Source organism: Mytilus trossulus, chromosome 5, assembly GCF_036588685.1.
Source record: "Mytilus trossulus isolate FHL-02 chromosome 5, PNRI_Mtr1.1.1.hap1, whole genome shotgun sequence".
NCBI lineage: Eukaryota > Metazoa > Mollusca > Bivalvia > Mytilida > Mytilidae > Mytilus > Mytilus trossulus.
This window is the reverse complement of record NC_086377.1, coordinates 30,545,886-30,560,161: the sequence shown is the minus strand read 5'-3', so window position 1 is coordinate 30,560,161 and position 14,276 is coordinate 30,545,886.

Genomic DNA, 14,276 nt, shown 5'->3' with positions numbered 1-14,276 from the left:
TGTAAGTTTTAAATGTAACATTTATTTTATTTCATTTTTTTTTTAAAAGATCATATAGATGGAATCAATATATTGCAATCTTACCATTATTTTTATGTGTGTCCTATATCGATATTAATTATATAGCCACTGTTTTCTTCTTCACCTTCTCCCCGACCTCCCCGCCCCTCTTAGTATAGCATAAGGCCATGTCAGCTAGAAAAGAGATAGAAATCCCTTGACGTCATTGTCAAGAACTCTTTAAAGCAGTTTCAGTTTAAGAATCCCTCCAACAATAATCAGATTGGATAAATCAAATAAACATAAATCGACAAATAATTGTTCTCATGAACGATCAGGACGTATTATAAAGTTATACTACAGTGTAGCTTGGACGGTAAAATATATTTTGTAAAAAATATATAAATAAAGAATGTATGTCTGTAATGACAAAATTTACAAACAAGCCATAAAACTAACATGTGGTAACGAAAAAAAGAAATATTAATCATTCTGCTGTGTTTAATTGACAAACACGTGATTGTGTTTCAAAGGAATTCCGCTAAACAAACACGTTTTGTTAATTCACCCATCACAAGTAATCAAAAATATTATAACAGCAAGAGATCTTTTTTTGCGAAATTGTTCAAAGTATTCTTTGTTATTTTTTATTTCAAATACGTCGTTCAAATAGTTAAGGTGCTATTCATTTGCTCATGGTTATTTATTTTAAGAAACAAGTATTGCTGTGTGTCTGTGAACATAAGAGCAAATATGTCTTTAGATTGTTGCATTGCAAATGAATGAAAATAAGTAAGTCAAGAACCATGCATCAATTTATCGATCTAGCAGGGCTTGTCAGTCAACTTTACCAGTAATATCGATAAACTTATACACTTTAGAAGCATTGTCGACTCATTATGCATTGAATATTGTATGTTTTACTGATTTCAGTGCTGGTATTATACTTGGAATTTCCGCATCAATGTCAGTTTGTCTTTTCATTGTTTGTTTTTGGAAACGTAAGAAAAAAAGACACAAATACATCGGTATCAGCAGTGCAGGTATTTGATATTTAATACAATATGAGTTTCAAAAGATTGTAATGGACTTAAAGTTTCTATTTTTATTTTTAAAAAAATCTATGAATTATAATGCAATTCTTTCGTGAAACGATTTGTCAGATATTTTTAAAACAATCATATCTTTTTTAATATATTAGTGTCACACAAAAAAAATCTATAATCCAAAAGAATTTAATTACTGAAAGAAATAATATTTGCCTTGATTATCGTTAAAATCATACAAGTCAGAAGAAATTTGATAGAACAACAGGTATATCAAGAAAAGAAATGTATTTGCTAATGTTTTGGAACAACAATATAAAGTAATTAGCAGGGTACCTAATTCTACTAAATTGAAATGATATTGAAACCATTGGTCAGTTTTATTGTAAGCAGTTTTCGCCTTTGTTTTGTTTTGTTTTCATTTAAATTATTATATTTCAACTTCGTACTTTATTTGGCCTTTTTAACTTTTTTGGATTCGAGCGTCACTGATGAGACTTTTGTAGACGAAAAGCAAGTCTGGCGTATGTACAAAATGTAGTCCTGGTATCTATAATGAGTTTAGTTGTATGTGTCTAACTAAATAAACAAATCACTCAAGCCATGTAAGATGAATTTTATGAACGCATATTGACTGTTGCCAATTTTATGAACGCATATTGACAGAAATGTCTGGGAAATGACGTCAAGTCTTACTGTTAGTCAGTTTTAACATTGAATTCAGCTGTTTCCGTCTAAATGTTTAGGTTCCAATGAAGATGTACCTTTAATAAGTAAGTGATCTCATATTTACTATTAAATGAGAAGACATAATTAATGTGTCGCTTTTTTTCACTCCCAACAAATTAATCATCTTGCCTCTGTGTCCTGTAGGTACAATGCATTATGGCATTTATCATCTTTGCCTATGTTTATTAAGTTTGGGTTATTTTGGGAAGAAAACAAAAATATTGGCGTCCGCATGTTGTTTCTGTCATCAGTCTGACTTTTGAGTCATACAAAAGACTAACGTTTAGAGCTGTTTAAAGATTACACCTAATTTTTATTAACCATTTTATTCAGAGTCGATCGATAGTGACTCGGACTATAACGACTGGATTAGTCGGGTTGAATTTCAAAAGTAATTAGGGACAGGACAATTATTTTTATGTGTTCAGCATAGTTTTACAACGATCATACATTTACATAATAAAATGAATGTGCTATTTACTATCAATTCCAAAAGTTTACTATCTGTTTACTTGCTGGAAATCAAAAGTCTATCATTTGTCTATAGCAGTTAATAGACTTATCAAATATGATATAATGGTTGTTGTCTAAATTTCCTATTAGAAACATTTTTTTAAGTTCGTCAAAGTTGAACTCGGCAAATGATACAATCAAAGCCGGTATAATTATTTGCGGCATAATTTTTACAGTACATTTTCCCTTCAGACTTGTCCTAACTCGATTTTAGTATGACTTATTGGACAAATGTTGGAAGAAGGGGATTTATTTTCCCATTAATTAAAGGCTAAAGCATGTTTTAAAAGGCTAAACTTTATTTTGGTAAATACCCCAAGGGTGACTGGGGTATAGAAATATGGTCACTTGGTCTTCTCCCGACCAGCAGTAAAACGCTTGTCGAAGTTGGGCGTCCGTTTGGCTGTGTGGGATGTATCAAGTTCGCAGTCACGTCCGTTCAGAAAGGGGGCGTTAAATCCGATGCCTCGTGTACAGAGAGTGCCACGCTCTTTGCACGTTAAGAACCCTTGCAACAACTCATTGAGGGGTCCGTAGGTGGCCTGTTGCAAGGCAAAATTTCTGTCCCTATCCAATATACCCTCATTGTTCAGTGGCAGTCCAAATTTCCCCGACCATCATCCTAGATGGCCTCTATTGTATCAACCTACCTTTTGTATCTATTGTGAACTTGTTCTCGTCCTGAATATGCATGAAATATTTGCCACTGGACGTTAAGCAACCAACAATCAATCAATCAATATTTTGGTAAACAGTTTGATACCGGGTTTTTCCTTTCGTTTAAAGACCAAAAAGCCTATTCATTTCTACCAGTGAATTTTCCTTACAATTTTGTGTGGAGGTTTTTAACGTTGTATTAACATCAGTTTAACGTCAGACCCTAACGACGCGACTACGTTAACGTCATAACAACCACATTAAACCTTGTTAAATATCCTCAGATGTCTGTACAACGTCCTAACAACCACATTAAACCTCTTTAAACATCCCCTAATGCCTGTACAACGTCTAAACAACGTCCTAACAACCAACATTAACCCTCTTTAAACATGTTAAATATCCTCACAAGTCTGAACAACGTCTAATCAAGTTCTTAACAACCAACATTAAACCTCTCAAAATATCTGTAGATGTTTTTAGAGCTGATTAAATACGAAAAGCAAATCCTCATTAACGTTCTTAAATTGGACAACTTTAGGTAATGAAACATCGAATAAAGGTAACTTCCTGAATAAGTGCTTCAACATCCTGAAAACATCTGCTTTTGACTTGATGTGCTGAGTCTGAAATAGAAATATATGTACATATAAGATTTTGTCCAGTAGGAGAACCAAACAAAAAGCAATTAGCTAGTATCTAAAAAGGAGAACTATGAGCTTTGATCACTTGAAATTGTGTTGAAACAAAACAATAAATAATTGAATGAATCAACATATTTTATTGTATTTTTTTTAAAACATCAATGTCAATTTTCTGCTCCATTTCTGATGATATCTGTTGCTCCATCGGTTGATAACGCAGCTTTTTTCTTCCGACTAATTCTCCTTATCTGTCCGGTAGATACTTCAGGTAAGCTGTCGTCATGTTCCGTTTCTAAAATTAAAAAAAATATGTTATTTTATATGTGAAAACAAAACAGTTTAGAGGCAAAGTGTTAAACCCCTAAATTCAAAGCCTAAGGAATTGTTCTACGTATATCTTAAATATTCTTACTATTTGTTTTAAAAAAGCAGGGATCATACATGTACATTGCAAATACAGATCAGTGATCGAAAATAAGAAGTATTTTTTATTCAATTTATCTTGAAATGTCCCCGAGATCTTGACAGGCATTCGCTGAACTAGAGAAATAATAATTAATACACCGCAAGCACCGAGATATTAACAATCAAACATTTTGGGGAAACAGTGATTCACTGCACGCACTAGATTTTGACAGCCACTCATCTTTAGAAACAATAATGTCCCCTCCCCGAAAACAAAATCATCGATATCTTGCAAGTCACTCATCTTGGGAAACAAAAATGCATCAGAAGCACCGAGATCTTGGATGTCACTCATCTTGGGAAACATAATGCACCACAAGCACCGAGATCTTTGCATTCACTCATCTTTGGAAACATTTATTTATGCACCGCAAATACCAAGCTCTTAACAATCACTATAAAATGCACCACCAGCACCGACATCTTGACAAACATTCATTTTGTAAAAACACTTATAAACAAAAACATGTCCATAGTACACGAATTCCCCAATCCAACTATCATTTTCGGACCGTGAAATTGGGTTCAAAACATTATTTGGCATTGAATTAAGAAAGACCACATCATAGGGAACATGTGTACTAAGTTTCAAATTGATTGAACTTCGACTTCATCAACAACTAACTTGACCAAACATTTTAACCCATAGCGAGACAGATAGACGAACGAACGGACGGACGCACATACCAGAAAACATATTGCCGTTAAATTGGGAATCAAAATGTATCCTTTATTGCCAGTTAGACCCCTATAATGTTTTTACTGATGATAGAATTATAAACTATTGGCAAGCGCCTATGTAATTAATTATTATCAAATCAATGTTTATATTTTGTAATAAGTTAATTAGATCTTTTACCTATTACATGTATTTCATTAATAAGAAAAATATATCTTAAGGTCAACATAGTACTCCCGTGGATCAACCTTTCTTCAGGAATACGACAGACTGCGTGTATAAACGATATTTGATCCGAGATCTGATATACACAAATCACACAAAAACTCAAACTGGCGGGGACAGCGAATAATTACAGCTTCAATACTGTTTACACTAAATTAATATTATTAAAGCAAACAATAAATGAAAATTGCACTTACTTTGCACGTTTTATAGCTATTTCATCAAACGACGTGGACGTTGTTTTTGCAATCAAATTTTCGAAATGTCGGACTCGTACGCATGCGCAAATTGAAATCGAATCTGTATGTTTAATTGAAATATTTTACTATTACAAAAATGTTTATTAATTTAAATCGTGTCAATGAGAAGATTTATATATAAAAGTTATAATTGAGTTAATTTAAAAAAAAAATCAGTAAATCAATATAAATAAAAAGTTGTGCGCCTGCAGAAAATGTTCGTCGGTGTACGTATGATTTCGATATTTTAGATTGATTAACACGTCTAACCGACATTCGGAATCCGACGTTGTGTTGACGTTGTATAAGGTAGCGACCTATAACCAAGGTTATATAGACGTCATTCTATAATTTTGGTCGTCGACGTTGAGACCTATTTTCAACCACATATCGACGTCTGTACAACATCTGGTGCCTGCTGGGCAAAGTGTTGATCTACATACATTAGGAAATTTGCTGTTTTAGTCAGATCAGCCGACATGTTTATCATTTCTTCATAAGACAATTTGAAATTAAACAAATGACAAACGACAATGAAACTTTGTCCTAATTTTTTTTTTTTTTATGAGATTTTGTCAAACAAGCGGTTTAACAAATTTTAACTTTATTGCAAGATCGGACATTATTTTTCGAGAACCATCCAGATATCAGTTACATGCATACGTTGCAAGTATGTTAAATCTTCTAGGAATATTTTTTTATCGGCCTGACCTTCTGAATACTCAATTTTTGAAAGTTTAAAAAAAAGACATTAAAATACGAAGAATCAAATCATAGGGAACATGTGTGTAACTTCATCAAAAACTACCTTGACCAAAAACTTTAACCTGAAGCGGGACGCACAGACCAGAAAACATAAATTGGACATAACAATAACTCTCACCATTCTAATAACCCCGCTAACCTGTACACAATCGGCGCAAATGAAAGACAAAATCTACACAAGTGAAAGAATAAAAACAAATGAAATGCAGATCGACGCAAATATAAGACAAAATCTATACGCATGTGAAAGAATAAAAAAATGAGATGCAGATCGGAGCAAAAAGTCGTGATCAAAATTCATATTTCATCATTTTCATTTGAACGGAGGTTAAATATAGTGTAGTATCTTTTGGGTCCATTTGTGTTAAATTTCCACAAGATATCAGCGCAACGCTTAATTCTTCTTTTCTTTGGAGAGTTTTTTTCAAGCGTGCACCATGTTGGAATTCGTGTAAAACGCGAAAAGGACGTTATAATTTGACGTTTTTTCATTGCTAGAAACAACGTCATAGAGCTTTTATGTCACTACCAAGTTGCGTTAGTTGATACACCTAAACAATAGGCTGTTTGGTCTTAAAACTACTTTGAACACACTCAGTTTGTTTATAATATGCACAGAGGACTGCCGATGATACTTATTAATTTTAACAGTGATCAATTAAAAAAATGTTCTTAATGTAGTTTTCTAATGCCCGCTTTTAAGAAATATGGGCATTGTCCACGTCACAACATCCATTGATCGACTGAGTCAAATTTTCATATTTCAGGACAACTAATGTCCTTCTTTTACATGTTTTATTCAAAATATTCAAAATATTGATACGTAATAAACTTTCAGTAGTTTTGATACCTCATGTTGATTTTTACAACAAAATAATTTAACCACATGAATCTAAACTGACCATATTTGCACTTTATCATATAAATCTATATGGCTGAATTATAAATCAGAAGTTTTTTTATAAATGATGTGATGGATTGTACCTGGCGCCTGTATGTCTTCTCTTAATCTTTTATGTCGGGTGTGCACATTTAAGGTAGATCATAAGTAAATATTTTTTGAGACAGAATTTTCTTATACTTAGCCAAAATGAAGATTTTAGTATGCTCTTTTCAGAAATGTAATAAAATGTATGGGTCACCGTGCTATTTTTCAAGCTATATGTCGTTGAAAATTGCCTACATTTAGTTAGATTGTTAATGGAAAAACACATTTGTGTGCATAAAAAAAGTCTATGAGATAGAATTTTTAAATAAATTGTGAAAAGATAGGTTTTGTACTATAGTTTAAGAAAATTAAAAGAAAAAATGGTGTCACCGAATTTGTTTTCTTGTTACAAGTAAAAAGAAAAAATTTCCCTATCAGTCTAGTGTAAATTTTGTACTAAAAGAGTTATCTTCCCTTAAATGACTCATTTGAAAAAAATGATTCTAAATGCAAAAACAAATATATTTGTTCAAATATTTTAAATTATAAAATAAATTACCAACTTTTCTTTATATTATCCAACAGTCTAACCTTTAAATTGCAAATCTGTCTCCAAATTTGCAGATTTAGTCAAATAACTAGACCGATTTTTTACTGTGATTATACAATCCAAGATGGCGGTTTACGCGGGTATACAATGTATCTACCTTAAGTAGGACCGAAACTGTAAGCAATAATAATGGAAATAAATAATGCAAAAAATATTTCTGAATTAATTGAGAGTGTCAGCATTTCATCTGTATTCATAATATTAAAAAGTCACTAGAGATAGTAGTTCAGGATGGTGTGTAAAATAAAACTATTAGGCCGCATCATCCAAGTATCAACACTGACATGTCTGAATTCATTTGTACTTTTTAATAATAAAAAAAGTATATGAGGTTCTCTTCTGGGAATAGTTTACTGTTAATATATTTAGTCGGTTGATTGATTTTGTTTGTAGTAAAACGTCAGGTGGCAACTATTTTATTTAGGTGCACATTGAGTGTAATTTTTGGACGTCCCATATATCAATTAATCGGCAAAGACAAATCTCTCGACAAATTTAACGAATTTGACCAGGTTGTTGATAGTTTTACAACACCGTATGTATCCGGACACAGTACAATTTTCGTTAGAATATTCTGCGGAAAAAAATAGTAAATCCAATGCAAACAAGTTGAATAACAATGAAATATCCATGCATGTAAAATTTAGAAAGAGACAGGTAAACAAACGGGGAAAGAAGCAACGTCGATACTGATGTTGATATCCCATGATTTAATAATATTGTTCCGATGCGTTGGATGAACTTTCCATCCGCCTTCTAATAAAAAAAAACCCTCTCATTTCCTTTATGATGGCTCTATGTGATTGTAAGTCTGCTCCAAGTTAACTTTTGTTAAGGTTAGGACCGCACCCATCTGTAATAACGTAATCTAAAAATTAAAAGTAGCTATATGTGTTCTTTCTGCTAAAATACTTGAGCTTGGAACTAAACATTTAAAAGTTATCTAACTATTACCAAACTGTATGAACGATTAAATCACACCATTTAATTAGCTAAGTCATTATTTTTCAATGAAGTCGTTTTAGAACTTGTTTGACTTTTTGTCTATTTGGTTTTTTTTTTTTTTGGCAGTTTAGATCTACGTCTTTAATCAACTAGTCTAGAATATGAAAATCCTCTTCTTCTTTTTGTATACAAACATAAACAGGTAAATTTTCATAGGAAAGTTAAGTCATATAATATGTATACCCTATTTATATGATTAATAAGCATTTCCTATACATATCTTTTTCTTGAAGAACCCAATTCAAAGAGGGTGAAGATGCAATTTTAAAATGCAAACTTGGACCGGACGTACCTTAAGTCATACGGTTAAAAAATGGCCAAGATATAATACAGAATGAAAAGTGTATACTGTCAACAGAAGATACACAACACACACTTACACTAAAAAACACAACAGAAAGTGACAGTGGAGACTATTATGTGCAAGTTGGAAAGTTTTCCAAAACTGACCATAACAGGTTTCTAATTTATTTTAAAATCAAGATTTTAGTTTTAACTCGATTCCTCAATAGGCTAATTTTTAGAGTTTGTATGATAACTCTTCTCGACCAATTATATTTTTTTACTGTGATGCCAAAATTCAAAAATAATTTTAAATTTTTAAAGTCACATAAACATTCTATATTGAATGAATACCCCCGTTCCATCATCTGTTTGTCTAAAAGTTTCGTTCATTCTAATTTTTTAGTAACTTATACCTCTTTCCTTCAAGTAACGCCACACATCAGCCCCCTCTGAAGTACCAACGACTTGAAATGGACCTAGCACTGATACGAATAAAAGTGATCAGATTAAAGAATCAACCCCCGACTTACATATAAGTACAAACGACATTGGTTTAGTAAAACAATCAACACGTAAATTAACAAACAAAGAGAAATTTAATTTGATAAAAAATCATTTCCAACCTGGAATAAACTATAACTTTCCTATAAAAAAAATATGCAGGAAAGAACAGACTGTTTCAGCTGAATTGGCTATATCGCTATGATGGGCTAGTGTACTCACCTTCACAATAAGGAGCTTACTGTATATACTGTGCTCTGTTTGGGGTTGATAGTTTGGGATCATTATCATGCAAACCACTTACAGATATGGCACATGCAAGTACAAGACTTAACGATCATTTCGGCTGTGATGAGAAATCATGTAAAGAAAGTCATACTGAAGCTAGAGCAAAAGCTCAACCTTTCTTGACAACATTGAGCAAAGGACTACTGATATTCAAACATTTATTGATAAAGTAATGAATGAACGTATAAAAGCAAACAGAACTGTTTTGAATTCTATATGCAAGTGTGTTTTCCTTTGTGGCAAACAGAATCTTCCTTTATATAAGGGCCATAGGGATGATGCAAAAAATATTTCGGACAGAGGTTTCAATTCCTGGAATTTTCAAGCAAAAATTGAATTTAAATTTAAGATTTCAAAAGGTGACCACCCCCTAATAAATTCCTGGTTCCCCCCTAGATAGCTGTACTGATATCTTACCAATCTATCTATTTACTATCACATCATTCTAATATACCATTAATATTATGTATTTCACAGGCACAATCATTGATAGTTTCGAATATTGACTTACATAATCACATAAATGTTAAAACTTAATAGTTATGACAGTCAACATGTTTTACATACAATTTCCACGATCTTTAAATGTTACCATGCATTTACTAACTCTCCTTTAAAAAACTAGTGTATAGCATGTTTAAACTTAACAAACATATCAGAATAACGTTCATCAATTCATTGCTTATAACTGATATCATCTATGAATTACTACATGTTTCTGTAAATCTAAGTGTTCATCCCGTTTGTTAAATGTTTATATGCTATTCCTGAATTTATTATTGATAGATAGACGTTTAACTTAAACAGCAAGATAATATCTATAACTGCACATTCAATGTCAAGTTAAGTAATAGGAATTACCACTCCTACAATGTAGAATGTTTTATGATTTTCAAGAACATTATTAGGGAGGAGGTGTTTTACAAATGATGAGTGATACATAGTTTGTTTGTCAGGCAGTGCATGTATGATGAAGCATTATAATACCTTTATTTTTCTCAATGTTTAATGTTGTCCTAAAAACCTACAAAATAAAACAAAAGCCACAAACATTAAGTAGCAATTAAATTATTATAAAAATATTCACAGAAAACAGAACTAACAAACACCAGCCTATCCAGTTCTGTTTAGTATCATAATTCTTTTTTGGAAAACTTAATTGCCTTCTAAGCTTTAATTGGAGTAGTTTGTATCACCCTAAATAATACGACTCAAACATCTAGTTTGCGCTATCAGTTCAAAGCAAAAAAATATTAGCTTGAGTAAAATTGATATATTTTAACAAAATTACTATCAAATCATGAGATATTTGTCACGATGTTGGCTTGAATGGATTCAGTTTAAGGGCATATCCAACAGTTTCAGGGGAGGTAATAACAAACGTAAACGTCGTCTATTGTTTCCCGTAATTTCACGGTGTTTCAACGACGTCATAATGGCCGTTTGGAAAGAGCGGTTTCTTTCCTCATTGGAAATGGCACGGCGGGAATCGGCAAAAAAATCATACAGAATATTAGCAGAACTAGAACTCAAAACTAAAAGATATCTTTGTCCATTTGGTCTATTATAAAAGAACCGCAATTATCTTAATCATGACTAGACCATACTCACTTTTAAGTTTCCGTTTTATTAAATTATCTTCAATACAGTAGAAAACAACGAGAGCAAATGCATATAATGATTTATTATTGCATTAGAAAGTAACACAAATTGTAATTAGTTCTTTATCAACTTTTTCCGAGATTTTGTCATTCAGGATAGAAAACTAAAAGTTTGGTTTAAATACGGCGTAAAATAGCATTTATCATGCAGCTAGCTTTGCGTTGAAGTGCTAATAGATATACAGTAGCTCTTTAACATGAATATGAACTTTAACCGGTAAACTATGTAAAACAAAAGATGACACAGTAATAAAAAAATATTGAAATAGGAAAACATTGTAATATATACACTGACATACAAGTAGAAAATATCCGACGATGTTGGTGTTTACTTATGTATGAGGAAACAAATATAATTAAAAAATAAAACACACAAAAAACCAGTGTAGGTGTCTTTACTAATTAGACACGCCCTTTTCAGTCAGTAGGTCCATAACATGATGGGAAAAAACAGCCTTTGACAAAATACCATAATTCAAAATGGGGAAGGGGGGGGGGGGGGGGGGGCTAATAGCTTTACTCACGATTTTGATCATCATTCAACTTTATCTAGTACTGCAAACGTTTTACCGCTAGTACACTCTTTATATCTTGATAATGTATCAATCGATCCACTCTCGCCTCGTCGTAGATATGAATGATATATTTGCCACTGGAGCACGGCAGCAATAAATTCATCAGTTTCATATAGTGGTGCATAATCATTATTTCTTAACTGATAATTGTATCAAACAGTGTTCCAGTTTTGGTTTTTTATTTTTATTTTATATCTTATTTTAAAAACGAAAATTTTAGAATTTCTTTCCGCATCTTTCTCTTTGAATTCACTTTTTTGAATAATCAATAATAATATAGAGTTGGGTGCTCAATTTCGCCATATCTTTCCATGTTTGAAATTTCCTGATTTTTTGTCAACGGGGGACACATATTCGCCGTTTTTGCATATCTATTTTAAACCAAATAACTGCAGCTTTAAACAATATTTATCAAATAAATTTCATTAAATATGAATAGCAGACATTTGAAAGGTGTAAAAAAATGAAATTTTGGGCAATCAGTCAAGAAAATAACTAAGAAATATTTCTTTGAATTTTTTTTTTCATGTCCGCTTTTCTGTCTTTTGCGGTTAGTTCCGAAATTATGTCTCATTTTCAAAAATAACCATATTTGTTTTAAAAATATAATTTATCGGCATATTTCTTCCATTTCAACCATCCTTTGAAGTTTTTACACCTTAAAATTATAAAACGGCGTAATTGTGTCCACGGCGAATATGAGCGCCCCACTCTAGTAGTCTACATTAGTGGTTACATTGTATACAGCCAAACTATGTAGAGGGCAGTAGAACAGAAAACAATTTCCATTGTGTATATATGCAATAACTCATATATTGAAGCGTAAAACCACGGCAGTCAGGCTCGTTTAGGTGAAAAAAATACTGTCACAGTTTCCACAGTGTACAAGCGGACAGTGACACAAAACGGAAGTTGCTGATCTGTCCGACGGCGATCGGCTCGTTGTTTTTCAAAAAAATATAGAATATCAAAAAAAAGTGTCTCATAATGGATTGTTCAGCAGCTCAAGGTAAGTGAATAACTACAATGATGTATTTTTGACCATTTAAAGCTTATTTTATGCTTTTAGCATCAACCGTCTTTTTAAAATAACTCCTGATCATGAAGAGGGGTCAAAATTTTGCGATTTTTCGAGTCATAAATCTTAACAAAACTCCGAAAATTCAAACATTTTCAAGATTTTTAATCGATACATAGTTGAATAATCATATTCCGCATACACACACAAAAGTTTGGTTCATTTTTTTGTATTATATTGTCACAATTGAATCTTTTCTATTCAAAGTGTACTGTCCGCCTCGTTGCCACCGTATGTTTTCATACTGTCCGATTCGTTGGTCATATTCATGATCGATATCTTAAGCAAAAGTAAGATTGAAACATGCAATTTATCCACATTCATGACCGATTTCCCAGGAAATATCAACATTTATAAAATGTTACTGATTATTACATATAAAAAGCATTGTTAATGCATGCACATGAAAATTTAATATACGTTTCTCTAGTTTGTTTTAGGAAAATGGGGCACGTAGGTGATTTTTATGGTATATTTATTCATACATTCATGTGGAACATTGTTATTTTTATCACTTAAAAACATAAATAGGGGTAATAACTTTTCATGAAAAATACAACCATGCAATAAAAGTTATTTCTAGGCCTTTAATAGCTGACTATGCGGTATGGGGTTTGCTCATTGTTGAAGGCCGTATGGTGACCTATAGTTGTTCATTTCTGTGTCATTTAATTTGTTCTCTTGTTTAGAGTTGTCTCATTGGCAATTACACCAAATCTTCTTTTTTATATTTATAAACGTTTGACACAGAAAATCAAAACAATAGTTTTTTACACCCAGTTTGCGTCTTATTTCACCAATAATCAAACAAATCTCATGGCTTGGAATTCAAGTCAAAAAGAATCAATTGAAAAGTTACGGTGTACTTGAAAATATAAGCAAAACATTATTTAATTGATGTTCTTAAGTGCGCTGCATCACTCACTATCATCTACTGTTGTTTTAAAATAACTTTTAAACAAGAATGTGACCATAGTACACGGATGCCCCACTCGCACTATCGTTTTCTATGTTCATTAAGCCGTAAAATTGGATCAAAACTATAATTTTGCATTAAATTAGAAAGATCATGTCATAGGGAACATGTGTACTGAATTCACCATGCATTTATTAGAATATTATATCGGTAGAGAATCTAACAACAAGGTCCGCAAACGATGAATACGAGCAGCAGACATGAGTAAAGGTTCTGGAAGAGTGACCAATGTCCCCCTTTAATTGACACGAGATCCAAGCTGAATATATAATCTATAAATATTTTCCATATATAATCATAGACAGTATCTGTGTTGAATAAAGTTTAAATGTGGATAAATTGCATGTTTCAATCTTACTTTTGCTTAAGATATCGATCATGAATATGACCAACGAATCGGACAGTAT